Below are 21,391 nucleotides of genomic sequence, written 5' to 3'. Positions count from 1 at the left end.
GGATTGGACAAAAGGCAGTGCCTATACAAATCCTTTCCCATACAAGATGGATTGAATAACATGCATGATAGTATATAATTTTCTGATAAGTTAATAGATCATACGTTGTTGCAGTGAGTCAGGGAGGCAGTTCCTCCACTTCTTGAAGTATTTTTTGTGTATACATATATAAATAACTATGTTATTGATAGAATTTTTGTTCTTTTCTTAACAGTGGCAAATATTTCATTCATATTGAACGTCTGGACTAGGTTCTAAGAGGAGCACTTTTATTCGGATAGCTTTATCTTAATTAATAAATTTACTTTCTCCCTTCTAAGAACATGAAGAAAGCTTTATTTTAAACATGTGTTTGTTTTTCAATAGTAAGATAGAGCTGATAGAAATTGACAGAAAATAAATAAACACAACATTAGCTCAGTTTGCAACAGGTTGGAGAAAAAAAATCCTCTTCAAGTTGTATTTACCTGAACTGGATTAATAAAAACTCTCAGAGATATATAACTATACTTTACCATGATATGTGTGCACTTAAGTAGAAGTGAAATAATTTTTTGCTACATGCAACACTTAAATAGCAATTAAGAACATTTGAGCTGTAGGTTTCGTAGAGATAGGAGGCAGACTGGAGAATCTTGTAAATTACGATATTAATGAGCATGAAATAAAATGATCATCAAATTAACACCAGGATCTATGCTCTGGTTTTTATCTGGTTCCTCACAAGTAATTTGTTGATGCAACACTTAATCAACTTTTAATTTAAATTTAAAATTTTAAATTAGAAACTTTGTTGCCAAAGTAATAAGATTACAACAAGAGGTAGTCAAAAGGTTATTCATAAGTCAAGGATGGAAGCAAATGTCCAGGAGAATAAGATATGTAATATAAGGGCAGATCAAAGATATTTGAAAGTGGATGGGTGTAACTCTCAATAATTATAAATTATCTTTGTTTTTTCTAGCTAGAGCCTGTATGGCGAAAGTGAGAAAAGCAACGGAGTTGAGATGACCAATGATAATCTGTTTATCCCTATTTAACCTATGAAGAGGTTGTTAAATTTCCTTGACAACAGCATGTGTTCAGTTAGTTTCTAGCAATAATTTTCATATCCGTCTACCCCACTGAGAAAGGAAATTAGCAGTCAGTAAGATCAAACTTTAAAAATCGTAAAATAGCTATAATGGAAGATACATGTATATGGCCAAGAGGATGAAGGTGAAATATTTAGGGGGGATTTTGTGCTAACAATGATATATATTGCTAAAAAATAAGCGACTTTCTAATTTTTATTTATATCAAAGGTACATCCTATACGTTTTGAAGGGAACAGGGTGGTGTATAGGGCCTATACGCCACCCTGGTCCCTTCCGATCAGCCACTGAACAATTAACAAATGACACACAGAAAAACGATAATTTCTGAACTGATAAAAAATTTGGAAAAAATGCAAATAAAAATTTATTTGGCATAAATTATGAAAAAAACATCTTTAAAAAAAAATAACTTTCAAATAATGCAAAAAATTTGTGACACAACCCTCTCATAACACCATCTTAATCAAAATATCCTGTATAATGAAATGTTTATAATAAACAACAAATTATTCATTTGAACTATCCAATATTTATAAATATTTATGCGCAAAAGAAGAGAATATGAAATTTTGGTAAAAAGTTGACCTAAATGTTGACAAATGAAACTTACTGTGCAGCTTCAACTATGCCATAGATAACATCATGTAACAATTTCCTCTGTTTGATCTTTGATTAGTTACGACTTTATTATATACTCAAGGTCAAGTGGTTTACTTTTACACTTCCAACACTTTCTCTGATGAAGATTAATGTATCACAGGCTTGGCTGCACTCATGTGTAACTATTTATTAATGTTTAAAGAGTGTGAAGATTTCTACCTTACTGACCTTAGAGCTGTTATGTAAAAAAAATAAGTTCCAGGGGCTGATTTCTAAGAGGGGTGTGGTGGGCTTGCACCCCCTCTAAAATTTGCAAATAATGGGTAATGTATCTAAAGAGAGTATTTCCATAATTTTACCTCCAAAAATATATCACCTCTAAGAGGTGATATTTTCCCTGAAAAGTTTGATACCCCCCTAACATTATATCCTGAATACGCCCCCGAATTCTGTCCAATTTGGTTAAAACTATGTTACTATTAAAAATATTTAGAACTTCATAGAGCAATTGAGCAAAGAAATTTAAACGGAGTAAAGAATACAAAGATTATTTTTTAACATTATTTTCAATTAATCGAAAAGACGAATCATCCCTTAGTGGCTAGATTTTTTTTTTTTTTTTTTTCAATTATAAAAAAAAAATAGAGTTTAAAAAAATTGTTTCTAAATATCAAAAAAGCCTCCTCGAGACTGTAATGTAAAACAACAGCTTTCATTCATCTTACTGTTTTCTTACAGCGGTATCTGCAATCTTTATACAAAAATAAGGAGAACACAATTTTAACCTTTTGGGCGATAAATTACGATTTAATCAGGAAAAACAGCTTAATTTGAAAGTTTCTGCCTCATTGTTCTGGAATCCAGCCAGTTTTTACTTTCAATTACACCCTACTGTAGACAAAATTAAACATTTCCGATAGTTGAAGGACAAGAAGGGGCACTTATATATCTTGCTTGAGTTTAAGTACTAGTACTATAGAAATTTCATTGTTATTACATTTACTTATACATTAAATACTGTAAATATGTCCCAAATTTTCCACAAAATCTAAAAACTAAAGGAGGAGTGTGACTGGTATATATCAATGAGACAGCAACCCAAAGACATAAACATCTAGAGGTCAAGGTCAAGATAAGGTCATTTGCAGTGATCTGTTAAGCATGTTTCACCATGAATTTAAAAGAGTTGTATCAAAGTTCATCTGGGACAAACACACATCTTCCTCAAAGCCTCATTATCAAACACAAAAATAGAAACCTTTAAGTTATGGAACATTATAACAACCACAGACAAGTTTCCAGAATTTTGAGATCTCAACCCTCCCCCCTTTTAAACATTTGATCAATGAACATACAAAATATGTGCTTCTTCTTTCTAATTTCCATATTCTTAATATATATAATTTACATTTTGAATCGTCTTTTAAAGTTACAATAAACTGTGAAAAGCTTTTAAATTTATACACTACATGGGGGATATGTTTGTTTCATCATAACCTTTAACCTTTTGACACTTTATAGAAAATCTTTTTCCCTCTAGTATTAATATGTACTACTGAACACTAGACCCTTTATAAATATGTACTAAGCGCTAAATACATTCTCATTTAAAGGTCACTTGGGTCAAACCACAAATATTTATAAGCCTTTTGTATAAAAGCTGTGCATGTATGCATGATTGTATGATTTTACAGTGAACTGTAACTTAAAATGTTTATAAATATTTGACACCAAGTTTGATGTTCAACAGGGACCTTTTATGTAATACAATATAGGGTTATTGCACTTATATTACATAATGGTAACAAAAGATTTAAAAACTATATCTGTGAGTAAATTTGTTAAATAAAAATAAAATTTTAATTTTTAATGTCTTCCAAGTCCCTATTGAGTCTGTACTTTTTCTTTCTTTTAAAGTAGGAAAGATCAGATCTGTTCCAGAGGTAACTAGGATCACTCATATATTTAAATCAATGAAAATTGGTTTAACTGACCCCCTTTTTTAAAAATTTCAAGGTCAGCACTTACCAGATAATACTTGAATTCTTTAAACCTAAATATTTTCTAGAATTTGCAACTATTCAGTTTTCAAAGAATGCTTAAATTTAAATTTTTATTATATTAGACTGTACCAGATTGTAATTGATTAACAATTTTTTTGTTGTATTGCTATAAGCATGATAAGGATACAAAATTTTCTTTTTTTATCTTAATGGTCAGTTAATACAAATTTTCCATTCAAGATAACAGATCCTATAAATGAATCAATCCAGTATGTTATGTGGTCAAACTGACCATTGTGTGACTTTCTCACCCTCTTATCAATGGCTTTTAAATAACAACCCATCCCAGAAACATAAGTCAATATGGAAATGCATGTCTGTCTGCTGTAGCTCTCAGACATAAATAATGTCACAATCACATGGGCAATTTAAAAGACAATCAATTCTAGGTTTGGCTGTTTAACTGGTGTTTAACTATTAATTATCTACTAATAACTATCCTTTTATATTATGATTTAAATAGAAAAGTTTTTTGGTAAAATTGTGTTCTCCTTATTTTTTGACGCCACAAAATAGCCTTTTTGTGCTGATGCAGCGTAAATTAGCAATCACCAATAAATTATTGTTTATCAAAATTTAATACTAAAGATACAGTACCTATCTAAGCTAATAGCTTACTATTATCCAGATGACTGAAAAAACTTAAACAAGAGATTTTATTTATAAACTCATTGTTATTAATTTAAGGTTTTTTAAATACTCACACATTCCTTGAAGCTACATTAATTGCAACTGCAGAAATTTGATTCTAAATTTTAATGACTTCCGTGTATTATTTTACAGCTTAAACATGTCAAATGTTTAGCTTAAACATGTCAAAGTATTGTTTAACCTATAATTAAGCCCTCAGCTTCGCCTTAGGCTTAAATCTTCATAAAACATGACCAAGTATTGTCTAACCTATAAGTAATAAGATCATTCGAGATTTCTGATAAATAAGCAAGCAATTCAAAATTAAAAGGGGAACTAAAAATATATATCTTTTTTTTTCTTGGTAATTATTTTATGTATAAACATTTCGATGTTGCAACTTGCTGGCTCGAATAATTTTCTAATCCATGTGCATGTTTAACTCTTGAAAGAATAAATTGAATAGCACAAGTAGAACAAAGTTATTTTATATCAAAGATATCATTGAATAAACGATTAATTTATCTGAGTTATAATCAATTCAATCTTTATTTTAAACAAAATCATGGATGGTTTTTAATGATCAGGATGATGTATTCTCTAAGTCTTTTTTATTTTTATATTTACATTTTCTCATAGATCACATGCATGTTTACTTAAAGGTTATTCATTAAAAAAATTGATTTTGAGGGCACTTTGAAGAAGGGTAATAACTTATGCAGTATGGGGCTTTGCTCATTGTTGAAGGGCATATGGTGATTGAGAGTTGTTCATTACTGTGTCATTTGGTCATCTCTTTGGCAATCATAACCCTTTCTTTTTACAATAACCATTGTATATAAATAGATGCAATCTTACATTTTCACAGTACAAAGTAAAGCCTTTTACACCCACTTAAAAATGATATTTAGAAAATTAGAAGAGTTCCCTGGGATCCTTGAATGTAACAGCCTATAGCAATTATAAATCTAGTTTACTATAGACTTATCATTAATATACATAGCCTAAAAAAAACGGTCATCAAAAGTTCAGAGTCTGACCAATGAAGTGTACTAGCCTCTAAATGACCCATTATACACACTGATCATTATATATAACAGCTTCAGAATTCAGACAATTAATTATCCAGATTTTATACATATGTATGTCAAACTCTTGATTTAATATAGTAACCAGAGGCTGACTGTATCTACTTTAGGAGTTATTAGAAGATTTTCAGGTCACCTACATATTTTTCAGGGACTTAATATGTGATCTTAATCTAATAAGAATAAAATTTTCAGTTATAAATTTTGGGAAAATCAGACAAGGAGTAAAATTCAAAAGGGGTAGCAAGCAATCAACAACATTAAAACCAATTTATACCACCTTGTTGGACCTTTTGGTAGCAAAACAAATACATGTAATTTGATGATGTACACAGAAGGGTAAAACCATTCAAAGTACAGAGAATTGTACCTTTCTTATTTATAGTGAATAGCCAACATGGCTATTAGTAACTGCTAAAATTATAGTTGTTTTCTTTAATCAGATTTTTTCAACTCCCCCCTCCCCAATCGAATATTGCTGCTGTGTATATTTTGTAGTAGAAAATTACTTACAAAAGTTGAAATATGAGATTAAAATTAATTTAATAATAATCTATGCCTATTTTTTCCATTTTAAAAAGGCAGCAAAATCATCTATGTACGTCACATTTTTTCTGCATTTAATAATAAATTTAATTTCTCATTACTTTTTAGATTTAAACAGCATGTAAAGGTTTAAAGCAATGTATTTATATATAAAGTCAAACTTGATTAAACTGTTTTCCAACAAATTAACACAAAAAAAAATGTCTCAGGTGAGGCTACTCAAAAACTTGTGAATATAAATATTTATGAATACAAACTTTAAGAAAGTTTCTTGTAATCCTATAAAAAAAAAAGATTAAACAAGAAAGAACTCAAAAATACCTTGCTGTTTTGAAAATTAAAATCCTATTATAACACAATATCCCATCACCTCGGAAACCAAGTTGAAACTGAACAAAGATTGAACAAAATGTTTGAGCACATAAATCTATCAATTAACAGCCTGAAGTTACAGACAAGACTGTTATACATGTAATGTGTACACCCAGCTGTGGTAAATAAACACTTATCTACATGTATTTACCATACTTACACAGATTACATAATAACTTTGTTTACCCCTCTGTCTATTGACAATTTTAATGGGTATATCAAGTAGATAAAAGTTTCAATTACATTTTCTTTGATACTAATAGCTTACAGTTGTTATGTAAATAGTAAATAAAGGTTAGAGGGAGATATACATCTTACAGTTGTTATGAAAATGGAAATGAAAGGTTAGATGAAGATACAACTAAAGATAAATTTGGATTTTAAATCTTTCAACAATAATTCCAAGATTTTTATCAACAAGGAAATGATCGGATTCTTAAAACAATATCTACTAATTCTCTCCAAATTTGTGTGAAATAGTAACTTTCATTCATTTTCTAAACATGCTTATAGATACAAAGAGTTGTTCTTTTATTTTAGACATCTGTTTTTCACAAATTTGTATAAAAATTGCAATATCTTTCATTTTTTTCAAAGGAAGGATTCTTAACAATTTATACAGGAGTTGCACTTTTATTAGGCTTTTTGTTTTACAAATTGGTATGCTGTCGCCACACATTATCAAAGATTTAATACCATGCGAAAGTTTAAAATAGAATATACATGTATTTCCTAGACAGATGAATCACAAGATTTATTTGGAAATAAAAATCTAGCTGGTACATGTAGATTAAATAAACTTTCATTGAGTTGAATAACTGAAAATTTCTTTACTGTATACAGTACAAAACATATTTTTTTGTTTTGAACAGGGGGAGGGGTGTTTTACAACTGTCTTGCTAAAATTTTTTAGAAAAAGTGGTATCTTTTCAATTTTAGTGGTATTTTGCAATAGAAATAATAATGATGACCAATAGACTTTCTGAAAGGACCATCAGGGAAAAAAAATATCTGACATTATCTATGCTTATATGATAGAGAGACAAGCTTGCAGGATTGATAAGGTATAGACAGATAAATAAACAATCAATATTTTGAATGAACATCTGGCAAAGATAAAATAAAATCTGAGTTATATTTTGATAGCTTAGTCAACACCCTCCAATGATTATATTCGTACTAGTCAAGTCACCAGGGGCGGATCCTGCCATTTTAAAAAGGGGGGGTTCCAGCTATATGCTCCCATTCAAATGCATTGATCGGCCAAAAAAAAGGGGGGTTCCAACCCCTGGAAACCCCCCCCCCCCCTGGATCTGCCAATGAGTCACAGTCATTTGCATGCTAACATTCTCTTGGTTTTGTTATCAATAGAAATTGTCATATATAGAACTCTTAAGCAGGCACTTTTAAAAATACAGCTGCGCAAAATGTCTAAATCAAAGCCTATGAAGAATTTCGAATAACAATCTAGTCAGATAAGATTTGTAAATTTAAATATGAATCATATCTATTGAATCTGACTTATTTCTTCATGAATCAGATCCAGATAATAAATCTGAAGTGATGTCAATCAAATTTTAAAATTGAAATATCATATTTAAATATAAAACTTATGAAGAAAACTCTAAAAAAATCTTGTCATAAAGTAAACTTAATCGGTCATTTTTATAAATTTCCTGTTTACAAAATTTGAATTTTTTGGAAACACTAAAGGAATTCTTTATCCCAGGCATAGATCATACCTTAGACGTATTTTGCACAACTTTTTGGAATTTCTGTTCCTCAATGCTCTTCAACTTCGTACTTGTTTGGCTTTAGAACTATTTTGATCGGAGTGTCACTGATGAGTCTTATGTAGACAAAACGTAAGTCTGGCGTAATAAATTATAATACTGGTACCTCTGATTACTATTTACAGCAATATTTGCAGTATTTTACATAAATCTTTCTATAAAGTTTGTTATCACAGCTATGACACACAGAACCAGCTGATAGGGCACCTGTCAAGTTCTTCACAAAAAACATATCTTTTCTTATCTTTTTTATGAATCATCAATTTATTAGCGCAAGGATCATCATAAACAGTTAAGATCTGCAAATTTCTGACATTCTCAATGGTTGGATTATGTATCTTTGTGATCAAAATATATCAACAAAATTGTAAGACTGACCTTGATTTTGCATAAATTGACCTAATGATGATGGTAAATCAAACCTTTTAGATCTGCAACATCAAAAGTTTTCTGTCTTGAGGTTATAAAACTACAGAAAACATGGTGTTCTTTAATAGCAGACAATCTTAATTTTGGTGCATTAGATAGAAACTCTGAGCTGGTCAGAAATAATGTTTTAGTCTTATCCAAAATTTGATAAGTCATTTTTATTGTCCATGTTCAATTCATTTATTATTTTTCTAGTTTCATGGTTATCAAAAGTATTCAGTGTTGATACTTGCTCACAGATGATGAATTTAAGGTTTCCTCTAAATTTTCTAGAACTGGTTAACTTATGTACTTTATTGTTAGTTGATGTTGCATTGATATTTATCAGGAGCATCCGAGATAACCCAGAGTTTTTTGTGGGGATCTTGTTGCTCAGTCTTCAGTTTTTCTATGTTGTGTTTTGTATACTGTTGTTTGTCTTTTGTCTTTATTTTTTATATTTTTGGCCTTGTCGTCAGTTTTACTTTATTTTAAACTATTCAAGTTTTTCGTTGATTAAGGAAAACTTGCAAAATTGTGGATATTTAATTTTGTGACTTAGCCGAAGTCTGCATACAAGCCTACCCTTAGTATATAAAATTTGGTATTAGTTGAACATTTTATTTCCTGGTTAACCAATACCAACGAAATCCTCTTAAAAATTGCTATCCAATAAATATAATAAATCCACAGTAAATATTGTGATAAATACAATAACAGTCATATCTTTGACTTAGGATTAATAGACAATTATAAGTTCCATAAATCACTAACCTTTTTGATTGAGGAATCTTTCTATGGCAGATAATTCGTCTCACTCCTATCAGTTCTTACTGATCCTGAAATGATAGAATGGATATTATTACTCTGTTGTCAGACGTGTGCCTGATAGCTCTATCTGTTTATATATAGATAACCAATTTGTTTACAATAATGTGAAAGCATTCTGGAGCTTGGTCAAAGAAAATTATCTATATTTTTGTTAAAAGGTGAGGAAATTTATCAAAGGAAGATTTTTTGGCAGTGTTCCTTGTATTGTTTATCAGTACTGAGGCTGGTATAGGCATGTATATCAATGAAATTATCAATGATTCAGTTGAAATAGATCTTATGTTGCAGTTTGGTTTCAATAATCCTTTTAAATTTGATAAGAATTCTGGATATTTTCCATTTCAAATTCCATTTGGGAAATGCAACATTGGTCAACAAACAAAATTAAGGTACATGTCTGGTCGTAGCATACTAATTGTTCTGATTAGTGACTTTCAAATTTGATCAATCTAAAAATTATTTACATATTTCATGTAATATATTTATGCCATTTGATTACGGACTTTCCGTTTTGAATTTTCCTCAGAGTTCAGTATTTTTATTATTTTACTTTATTTGTAAGTCAAGACTCAAGGAAATAAATTGAACTTTCAAAGGCTGTACTCTGATGTTTAATCATGTTATTAGGCCAACATTAAACTTTCCCTCATACCAAATTAACACATCTATCACAAACAAATCTTTTATGCCATGACTTCAGGGGGTTTAATATAAATAATTACAAATAAGATCGTAATTAATTAACAACTGTCTAGGTAAACAAACGTCTGATGACTATAATATTTGAATTTATTTACATAATAATGTACACAAATCACGTCCATGTCAGCTGACACTTAGTATTTATTTATTATTATTATATACGTAATTCAGATGATATGTGGAAAAGAAAATGTGACATGAGTGCCAATCAGACAACTCTCCATCCAAGTCACAATTTGTATACAGTAATATTTCAAAATATACCTTTATTTCATTAACTCTGAATACTTTTACCAAGCATATTTTTTTGTACAAGTTTTGCTGTTAACTGAGACTGAATAAAAGGAGGTGTGGGGTATATATGAATGGGACAGCAACCAAATGACAAAAAGTTATCAAAATTTGTTATAGTCACAGCATCATCCCATTGTTTCTTTTACTTTTTTTTTTAAATATATGGCAAGCACTGCAGATTCTAAATTATTGGTGGAGTACAAACTTTCCAGTTATTCTAGCTGTTCCATCACTGTTTCTTGGTTTGTTCATGGTTATAGAGAAACCACAAATTTTCTACAGGCTTATATTATGCAACAAACTTTCACAAAACCATGAAATCAAATATCCACAAAAAACAAACAGTCCACAGTAATTTTATCCATGCCAGGTTAAAGTCGGGGCCAGGCAAGGATCCAATTAAGGAATAAGAATATAATTTCTTGGCAGAACAGCTACATGCACTATCTATATCTCAATGCAAGCAGGGGCGGATGCAGGAATTTTCGAAAGGGGGGGTGCTAACCCAGGGCACCCAGGGCAAAGGGGGGGTGCAAAACATATGTCCCGATACAAATGCATTGATCGGCAAAAATAAAGGGGGTGCGCACCCCCGGAACCCCCCCCACCCCCCCTGGATCCGCCACTGGCAAGTACATATGTGTCACAAATAGAAACTTACAACTTGAACATTGTTATTCACGTTGCATAATTTTCAAAGCAATTGTTAGAAATATGGGTGATGTTTAAAACAGAATCTCAGAGATGTATAAAGTCAGGTGCAAGAATATAATAATTCTTTATATTATGTCATGACTTTTTGCAATACATAACTGATTAAAAAGTACATCTCACCTCTCTTTTTTTCTTCATTATGACATAGTAAATCCTTTACATATACTTTTTTTTATGATGACCTGTGGCTGTCAAAAGGTTTGTTTTAACTATTTTTTAGTTGTAAGTCAATGACAGTTTTTATAGGAAGACCTCAACACTTATTTACATAGTTTATTGATTAAATCTTACAATTACATTTTTTTTACTCTTTTGCATTTCCATTTTCCCAAAGTAATTCAGGTCAAAAGCATATAACATAATAATTACATTAGATGTATGTTTCATTATAATATTTTATTCTGATTGGCTAACTGCACATCACATGTTATTCCGTAAGCAGTTGCATTGCTCAATTCAACTTTTCACTCATGATAACATGTGCTCCAACAATAAAGTGCACAGGTGAATTAAATAATAAAATATATAAAATTCGTGTTTTCATGATCATAGCTAAAAAATGTAATTATAAGTATTGAATGCTTCTTTTTGTAACTTTATAGGGTTGTAAAAGCGTTGACCGTGCGTACATTTTTAGAATGAAGCGCTTCCGCGCTACATACAAAATGTACTTCGGTCAACGCTTTTACACCCAATAAATTTACAAAAAGAAGCATTCAATTCTTAATTATAAACTAGATACACTATTAGCTGCTGCTCACTAATGATACCTCTGCATTAAGTTTTTGGTATACAGAAAGTTGATGAGCAATGAATATGAAATTAAACTTATGAAACTGCATAGATTTATTTATCTCACTTGAAACTTGATACAAAATTTGTGGAAGCTCTAATCATTCATATTGTCTTAGATAAATGTGATGAAAATTCATCGTTATCATTAGTAAAAAATTATCAAAATAAATATGGTAAAAGTCATGCAGTCTGCATAAAAATTGGTTGACATTCTAAAGTTAAAGTTGCAAGTTGATTGTTGAAAGGCAGCTTAAGGAAAGTTGGCTACCAAATTTCAGAATACCTGATTTGTAATTTCCTAATGTAATACCAAAATTTCATGGTATGAAAGAGACAGAAAAATGTTTATCCACTTATACCTTTGGAAGACAAATGGATGATGATACACTGTAAATTCAGAAATTATTGCAGTGGCGGATCCAGGGGGGGGGGGGGGGGGGGTTCCGGGGGTTGGAACCCCCCTTTTTTTTGGCCGATCAATGCATTTGAATGGGAGCATATAGTTGGAACCCCCCCTTTACTCTGGGTTGGGAACCCCCCTTTTTAAAATGGCTGGATCCGCCACTGTATTGCGAGGTTTTTATTATCGTGAAAAATGCGACAGAGTTGTAATCGAAATAATTTAAACTTGCATTTTGAAATATCTTATATGAATTAAACCGGATTTTTCTCAAAATTGAAAAAAATAAAATTGCATTTAAGTCTAAAATGACAAAATCGCAATAATAAATGCACACAATAATTTCTGACTTTACAGTATTAAGGATATGAAAGTAAACTGGTTTCCTCTGAAGGCATCATTCCTCCATCAATAAATCATTTTACCGATAAACAGAATACATCTTTTTAAAGCTTAGTTTCCATTATAATTTAAGGCATTAAATGCCTTGTTTTTTTTCCAAACACTCAAATATCAGGAAACAAAATTTACAAACAAACTGACAAGAAAAAGTATAATCTATAGCATTCAAACTTCATTAGCAGAAAAATTAAATCCTTATAAAAATTCTTGTGGCTTCTTCAACAAATTCTCCACTCATCAATGTCAAAGGTCATAAAGATGAATGAAGCATCTGGGTGAGTAAAACATTGATGAGATACAAACAGCTGTTATCCTCATTCACACACAAGCTTTGTTGTGATAAAACTACACATTGCTGTTATAAACATCCGATTGACTAAGATAACAGATGGTTACTGAAGAAAGCAGTTGGTTTTGATTGACCATGACCTTGGTAATGTCAGAGTTGATTAAAGATAAGACAGGCACACTCTATACTTGTTCATAGGGCTGTTCTAGTAATTAATCATAAAGATCATTTGTTTAAGATAATGGAATAAATTTGTTTAGCAATCTTTAGAGTATTTTTTTTTTTGTTGATGTACACTTTTCAGAATGTCTATAATGTTATATTGAGGTAATTTTTGTATTAATAGCATAAATAAGTAATAAAAAATCAGTCATTTGCTCACAAAAATAATCCAAGTAATCAATGAATCAAAAATCCTACACCAAAAGCTAAATAATGATGTTCCTTTATACATTTGACACCATTTATATCTTAGGCTCTTTTATTATATTGTGCTGAATCCCATGCCACCAGCTTAAAGCACTATACTGTAAAAACTTTAAGCAGATAGAGTTGTTATTGGCCAAAACTTTGAATTCAGAATAAACTACAACATTTGCATTCTTCAAACATATCTACAAATGCACAGTTCCCCTCATGGTTGAAATCTTCTGTTGACTCTTAATTGGAGTTATTGCCCTTGATTACATGATAGTTCATACCATTTTTGCGGACATTTTTTTGCTTATTTATAACTTGAGATGAATAGAAATTTAAAATAGAAACTGATCTGCAGGAAAAGATCTAGAAGTATGTCAACATGCTAACTCTGAATACTGTAATTCCCTTTATAAAAGATGATGTTTACATAAAAAGTGGCAATTTTTGAAGATACAGGTGAGCAACACAAGCTCTTTAGACACTACGCACCAGGAACCTCAAGTTAGATACAGGTGAGCAACACAAGCTCTTTAGACACTACGCACCAGGAACCTCAAGTAAAGTCTTCAAAGCAATACCATATTTTCAATTATTTTGAATTTTTTGCTTCCATTCCACATAACTTTTACAATATTCATCCCAGCTTCAATTGTAATTAATATTGACAACCCAATCAAAACAAATTTATTGTTCAATTAATCCATTCCCAGGAGCCAATCAATAGGAGCAATGATATCATTGACAATATCACTAAATACCAAACAAACAATGATTACAAAGCACCATCACTTCCCAGTCAGATATCAACACTATCATTACAATGTTTAATTAAGTTGCTTTTATCATATAATGACATTTTACATTTATTGTGACATGTTATGTACATTACTATTACTGTCTAATTAATTAACTTTTATTACGTTTTGACACTCAATGTGTTTGCTACAAAATATATATTTCATATCTGAGAAATGTGAAAGGAAAGTCCCAAATGTCATTTTTTTACTAAATTACAGAATTGTTTACAATATAAATATTATGACATTTTTGATACATGTCCATTCTTATCATATTGTCCTTTCCAATCCTTTATCAATTTTATGGCTATCAAGTCAGTGTTTGCCAATTTTACTGAAACCTGCAGAGAAACTGTATAAAATGTGCTGTGTCTGATAGAAATCAAATTTCAATACATCTCTTAGGCCAAATAAAAAAGTATATGTGGTTCCAGTTACATCTTAAAAAAAATTAGGGTAGGTAGGTAGGGATTTTTTTTTATTTTATGTTTTATTTTTACATTGATAAAATTGAGAATGGAAATCGGGAATGTGTCAAAGAGACAACAACCCGCCCAAATAAAAAACAACAGCAGAGGGTCACCAACAGGTCTTCAATGTAGCGAGAAATTCCCGCACCCGGAGGCGTCCTTCAGCTGGCCCCTAAACAAATATATACTAGTCCAGTGATAATGAACGCCATACTAATTTCCAAATTGTACACAAGAAACTAAAATTAAAATAATACAAGACTAACAAAGGCCAGAGGCTCCTGACTTGGGACAGGCGCAAAAATGCGGCGGGGTTAAACATGTTTGTGAGATCTCAACCCTCTCCCTATACCTCTAACCAATGTAGTAAAGTAAACGCATAACAATACACACATTAAAATTCAGTTCAAGAGAAATCCGAGTCTGATGTCAGAAGATGTAACCAAAGAAAATAAACAAAATGACAATAATACATAAATAACAACATACTACTAGCAGTTAACTGACATGCCAGCTCCAGACTTCAACTAAACTGACTGAAAGATTATGATTTCATCATATGAACATCAGGCGCAATCCTTCCCGTTTGGGGTTTAGTATCATACCATCATAACATATATGAGAAGAACATAACCCGTGTCATGCCAACAACTGTTTTTAGAATAAATCTGTTTAGTTCCGATGCAAAGACCTTATCAGTGACTCAATATTAACGCCAAAATATGCAATCTTTAATGACTTGACAACAGTATCGTAATCAAAGAGCTGAAAGCTCTGAAGAAAAATGACGCCACTGTCTCTAATATTGGGATAGTTTTTATGCAAGTCTTGATTTTCACATACCGTAATTAGTTTAACAATGCAACATGTCTCGTAAGCATATAATTGATATTCGTATATGTGTGTGTGTGAAGTGAAGGTGCCAACTGGCTGGTTTTTTTTTTAAGACAAATGAATAGGTCACGACTACCTGAATTGTACAAATAAATACCGTAAAAAGGCTTCTATATTTCTCACTGGTACATAGGCTGAATCCGGGTCCGTTCGCGCCCATTCACGTTTGCACCAACTCATGTTCGCCCCCTTTCACTTTCACACCCTACATGTTCGCAACTAATCTTAATTGGTTTTGTGTTTAATAACTCTGTAAGCAAGTGTTTTCTTATAAGTATAATTGTTGTCATTGTCTCAAAATAAAGTGAGACAGCATTTTTTTTTTTGTGTTGAATAAATCTTAATCATGTTTTGGATAGCGTATTGTTAAAGATAATAATAATCGTTTCTAAATAAAGTGGTATTTTGTCAACGTTTTATTTAGCGTTGAATAACTCTTAATCATATTTTGGTTAGTGTATTGCTATACTTTGTTTCATTGACCTCTTTCATAATGAAGTGAGATTCTGACTATTTTTTTTCTGTGTGTTGAATAAATTTTATCATGTTTTGGTTATAATAGTGGATTGCTATATTTTGGTTCCTATATTTTATTGTTTTGTTGTTTCAGATCAAAGGGCTTAAAAACAATTATCTTTTGTGTTTTTCCTTTAAAATCTTCAATGTTTTACTCATACCAAGCTAAAAATACATTCAGTATTTACACCAAAGCAATTTAAAACAACAATCATGATTTTCCAATTATTCAACTTGAATTTGAATTAAAATTGGGCGCGAATGAGTAGAGTGCGAACGGACCTTGGGTGTGAACGTGCGAGGTGCGAAAGTGTATTGGGCGCAAACAAACCTGATACCACATAGTCTGAACCCCCTTCTCCCACAAAATATGATGTAAATTAAAAACAAATTGTTCAGAGAACAATTGAAGTCTTTCCACTAGAAAAGATCTATTTTTATATTGAAATATGAAAAATCAGTTTAAAATGTTAGTTCCTATGGCTTTATGACGTCCTATTAACCTATGACCTTGACCTCAATTTCAAGGTCACAAACCATGGACCTTGAATCAAAATATCCTAGGTCTTTAATATGTTTGGTTAATGAGTACTACCACTTGACGCGTAATTTTAAATGTAAGATGGACAAAAACTCCCTTTTATTGTATGCGCAGCCTTTCAACCAAAATATACAAGTAAGGACATGTCGCAACTAATAATTTATGAAAAATTATTTGTCAAAATGTCATACAGTATTTGAAAAGAAGTGAAAATAAGCCAAAATCAAAATTTATAATATGACCTTGACCTTTGACATTGACCTCATTTTCATTTTTAGTACCAATGACCTCATGAAGACCCTAGGTCTCTATCAGTTATGGTTTACCAGTTGAAAATGCATATCGCTTGAATCAAATGAAAAAGGGGGAATAACTCTCATATGGAGTCCCCATAGAGCTATGGTTCAAACGAATATTCTTATCCTAAATATGTAACGAGCAATTTGGTAAAATAAAATCTTTTACGGTTACGAAGGAGAGGTGGCCACAAGAAAAACAGTGTTTGGGGAGATAACTCTTACAACGTAATGTATTTTGTTATAATTACATTTGATATATGTTTCATTATAATACTTTATTCTGATTGGCTAACTGCACATCACATGTTATTCCTCAAGCAATTGCATCACTCAATAAAACTTTTCATTCATGATAACACGTGGTCCCACAATAAAGTGCACAGATGAATTGAATAAAAAAGTTATAAAATTCGTGTTTTCATGATCCTAGCTAAAAAAAGTAATTATAAGTATTGAATGTTTCTTTTTGTAACCTCATAGGGTTGCAAAAGCGTTGACCGTGTGCACATTTTTAGAATGAAGCGCTTACGCGCTTCATACAAAAAGTACTTCGGTCAACGCTTTTACACCTCAATGAATTTACAAAAGAAAGCATTCAATACTTAAATGCAGTTGTAAATTTTTAAAGCAAAAAGAGTTAATACTAACTTTCACTTTTTTGGATGTTCATGTACATTTTGAATGTATTTATTTTTCTCAACTACATGAATTTTTTGGTGTATTTTTAATGATATATATGAGTAGTCCAAATAATTATTACGTCTGGCAAGGCTTTTTAAATTTTATTCTGGGACACCTTCCTATGACCACAAGGCTTATGTTAATTTTTTTCTGGGACGCCTTCTTAGGAAGCCTTCCTACGAACGTCTTAGGAAGGCGTCCCAGAAAAAAATAAAATAGCCTTATTGGATATTTTTATGCATTATTTAACCAGTTAAGTCTTTTACAGGATTGTTTGTTTAATGCTGTTTAAACATTACTGGAAAAAAAACCACCTTAAATTTGCTAATTATTTGGCATGAAAGTTTGATTTATTGAAAGGGACTCATAGTTTTTCATTTAATTTTAATAATTGTCTAATGGTTAAAACAATAGCTTCGTTGTTTACTTTTATACACAACAACATATTCACTTTGGTCTCGTTGTTTACCTAATATTCACTATGTACTTGGTAACAGTTATTAATTAATTGAATAGAAAATATTATGATAAATATTATTGGAAGCCGAATTGACGTCAAATAGGTGCCGATTTGACTAGATGCCAATTTAACCAGGTGCCGACTTCACTTGTACGTTTCAATTCCTCTGCGATCGTTTGCGGTATTTTCTTGAGAAAGCCTATTTTCCATCATCAAAGAGAAGAAGAAACTGCTTGAAATGATTCCCGAACGCTTCGTGATTGTTAAAATAAGTTTAATTCACTCAAAAAACAATTTTAAAACTTGCGATGTTTAAACAGGAAGTTTCAAAAGCACGTGTAAAAGAAGAAATTAACCGGTGAGAGTGGAAATCCGTACATAACATATATCACTATAGTACGACTTTTAAAGCAAAACAGTTTCATCCTTTTGTAAAACAGTCTTTAATATACCTATCACATTAATGTTTGAAGGGTCTTAAGCTTATTCAAACCATATAAGTCGGTATGAAACACCAAAACAGAATGATAATAACCGATTACGTTTTGTAGTTTACAAAATTCTGGACTGGTTCCTGTCAAACTACAACACTTTCTTCGACTGTAGTGGAATACAAACAGAAACCAGTTAGTTTGTAAACTGGTTCCTGGCTGATTACTACACAATGCTCATGCATAATGATAACACAAGCACATTCCTCCAGTTTGTATTGAAATTAGTAAATACGAAACCAAGCGCGGTAGGCAGAGAAATCAGGTCGGCAGTTATGGAACAATGACTGCGTCATTTTCCAATTATATCCCTTCTTAATAAGTCTATTCAAAGGTTTTGTAAGTTTCTGAGGTGAATACTGACACCTTTGTGCTTTATAAAGAATATTACCATAAAAAATTGGATGTGAAATACCTGAACGTATTAGAAGTCTGCATGTTGAGCTATATTTACGAATGATGTCTTTATACCGATGATAAAATTTAGTAAATGTTTTGACTAGTTTGTGATATCGAAAACCCTGGTGTAATAATTTTTCAGTAATACATAAATTTCTCTCGTTAAAATCTAAAACATTGTTACATACACGAGCGAATCGTACAAGTTGAGATATATAAACACCGTAAGATGGTGACAAGGGAACGTCACCATCTAAAAACGGATAATTAACGATAGGAAATGAAAAATCATCATTGAGTCTACGGGAGCATCATTTTGACTTTAACAGTGCTTAATGAAAAATGACAATAAAATCTTTAGGGTAGGCTAATTTCAAGACGAAAAAGTAGGGAAGGTAGGGTCACTGGAACCACACATATATTTTTATTTGGCCTTATACTATTTCATGTTCATAAAATCTCTATTCAAAGACTGTAACATTTTAAAAATGGACTTGGTATAAGAACCCTTAACAAAACAGACCAAAATTAATCTTTCTTTGCGTAGTCTAATGTTCAGTATCACTCAAAGTCTTCTACATGTTGTACAAGTGTATATGAGGGTTTGGATGGGGTTAAATGATTAAAGTATAATGCTCTTAAAAAATGAAGATTAGAGAATAACGGGCAAAAAAAATGAAGATTAGAGAAATGCGTGGTCAAATTTTTTGAAGATAGAGAAAAAAGGGGTTAATTTTTTGAAGATGAGAGAAAAAAGGGGTCAAAATTAAATGTTTACAGAATAACAGACCCCCCCTCCCCCCCCCATCCAGACCCTCATATGACCTTGCATATGGTTGATTTCTAGCAGCTCAAATGTTATACAAGTGCCAGGACAGCGGATATATGGATGGAAGTTAAATGACCAGTGGTATTAACAGCATAGTTCAGAAGGTAATAGTCTCGAGACATGCAGTGGCAGATCCACAAAGAGTTCCCCGGGTTTTGACCCCCTTTTTTTATGATCAATGCATTTGAATGGGGACAGATGGACACCCCCCTTTTTTGAAAATGGCTTAATCCACCCTTTGTAAGCCAGTCATGTTACACATGTATAACATTTCAAATACTAAACTGTAATTCTTTATACTTTTCAAAGTATCACCCCCATTTAGGAAAGCCTGCTAACTAGTATGTAATTAAAGTTTCAAATTTCAAATTTCTAAAATACAACTTGATACTTTAAACATTTCTATATACATGTATGAAAACCCATCAAAGATAGAATAAATAAAATTGTAAATATTCCTAAAACTGAATTATTTGTTTTTATCAGCTTCATCTCATTCATTGTGCATCCTGTAAAATATATAATATAAAAATACATCCTACTGATATCTAAAACTCAATGTAAAATATATAATATAAAAATACATCCTACTGGTATCTAAAACTCAATGTAAAATATATAATATAAAAATACATCCTACTGGTATCTAAAACTCAATGTAAAATATATAATATAAAAATACATCCTACTGGTATCTAAAACTCAATGTAAAATATATAATATAAAAATACATCCTACTGGTATCTAAAACTCAATGTAAAATATATAATATAAAAATACATCCTACTGGTATCTAAAACTCAATGTAAAATATATAATATAAAAATACATCCTACTGGTATCTAAAACTCAATGTAAAATATATAATATAAAAATACATCCTACCGCAGAGGCGGATCCAGAACTTTTCATAAGGGGGGGGGGGGGCCTCTGACTGACCTAAGGGGGGGGGCCCGCTCCAGTCATGCTTTAGTGATTTCCTATATAATCCGCCTATGTACCGGTATCTAAAACTCAATTTTACCTGAATAATTCAAAATCTCTTACTCCTTTCTTCCTGCACAATGGAAAACGTCAACCGCAATGCACGAACAATTTTTCAGTTTAAATCCATCAATCACAACTTCTTGACAAGATTTCTGTAAAATGAACACACAAGATTTATTTTTTTATTTTGTGCAATACACGTAATTTGTCACCTTAAAGCTTGTTCAAGTATTACATCATTAGATATTATCTGTGACATGGTGTGTTTTTAATGATTTAAATAACATGCATTTACACCTACACCAATAAATTATAAACAATAGACTTCCGTACATGTAAAAGTGTGTGTAGTCATGAATAAATAGCCTATTGTATAAAAGTTGGAAATGACCATGCTATTTCTACTTGTACAATTGACACATTTTTTGTAACTAGTTTAAGTTATTTTCTATGTAGTTGACATCAACAAAAACTTAGTAAATCCTCCATCTATGTCTGCTGGAAAACATAGATAAATAATGTAGTAGTATGGTTACTAATGAGACAACTATCCATCAAAGATATATGCATTAATTTAAATTTC

The 21,391-nt window shown here is 31.2% G+C and overlaps 1 protein-coding gene across 4 annotated transcripts in view; it reads right to left on the bottom strand.

Moving 5' to 3' along the window:
• Positions 1-21,057, bottom strand: part of LOC143052461 (LHFPL tetraspan subfamily member 2a protein-like) — a 35,060-nt gene extending 14,003 nt beyond the window's left edge. The window contains exons 1-2 of one of the 4 annotated variants that reach the window (XM_076225507.1): positions 20,846-21,057; positions 9,372-9,436 (exon numbers count right to left, since the gene is read on the bottom strand). The gene's annotated coding sequence lies outside the window, so the exon portion shown is untranslated. Of the gene's footprint in view, positions 1-1,707; positions 1,827-6,345; positions 6,493-9,371; positions 9,437-20,845 lie in introns of those variants that run through there. The other 3 variants (XM_076225508.1, XM_076225510.1, XM_076225509.1) reach the window with 3 other exon arrangements.
• Positions 21,058-21,391: the final 334 nt, after the last annotated feature.

This window comes from Mytilus galloprovincialis, chromosome 11 (assembly GCF_965363235.1).
Source record: "Mytilus galloprovincialis chromosome 11, xbMytGall1.hap1.1, whole genome shotgun sequence".
Lineage (NCBI taxonomy): Eukaryota > Metazoa > Mollusca > Bivalvia > Mytilida > Mytilidae > Mytilus > Mytilus galloprovincialis.
The sequence above is the reverse complement of the archived record's forward strand: the minus strand, read 5'-3'. Positions and strand labels throughout refer to the sequence as shown.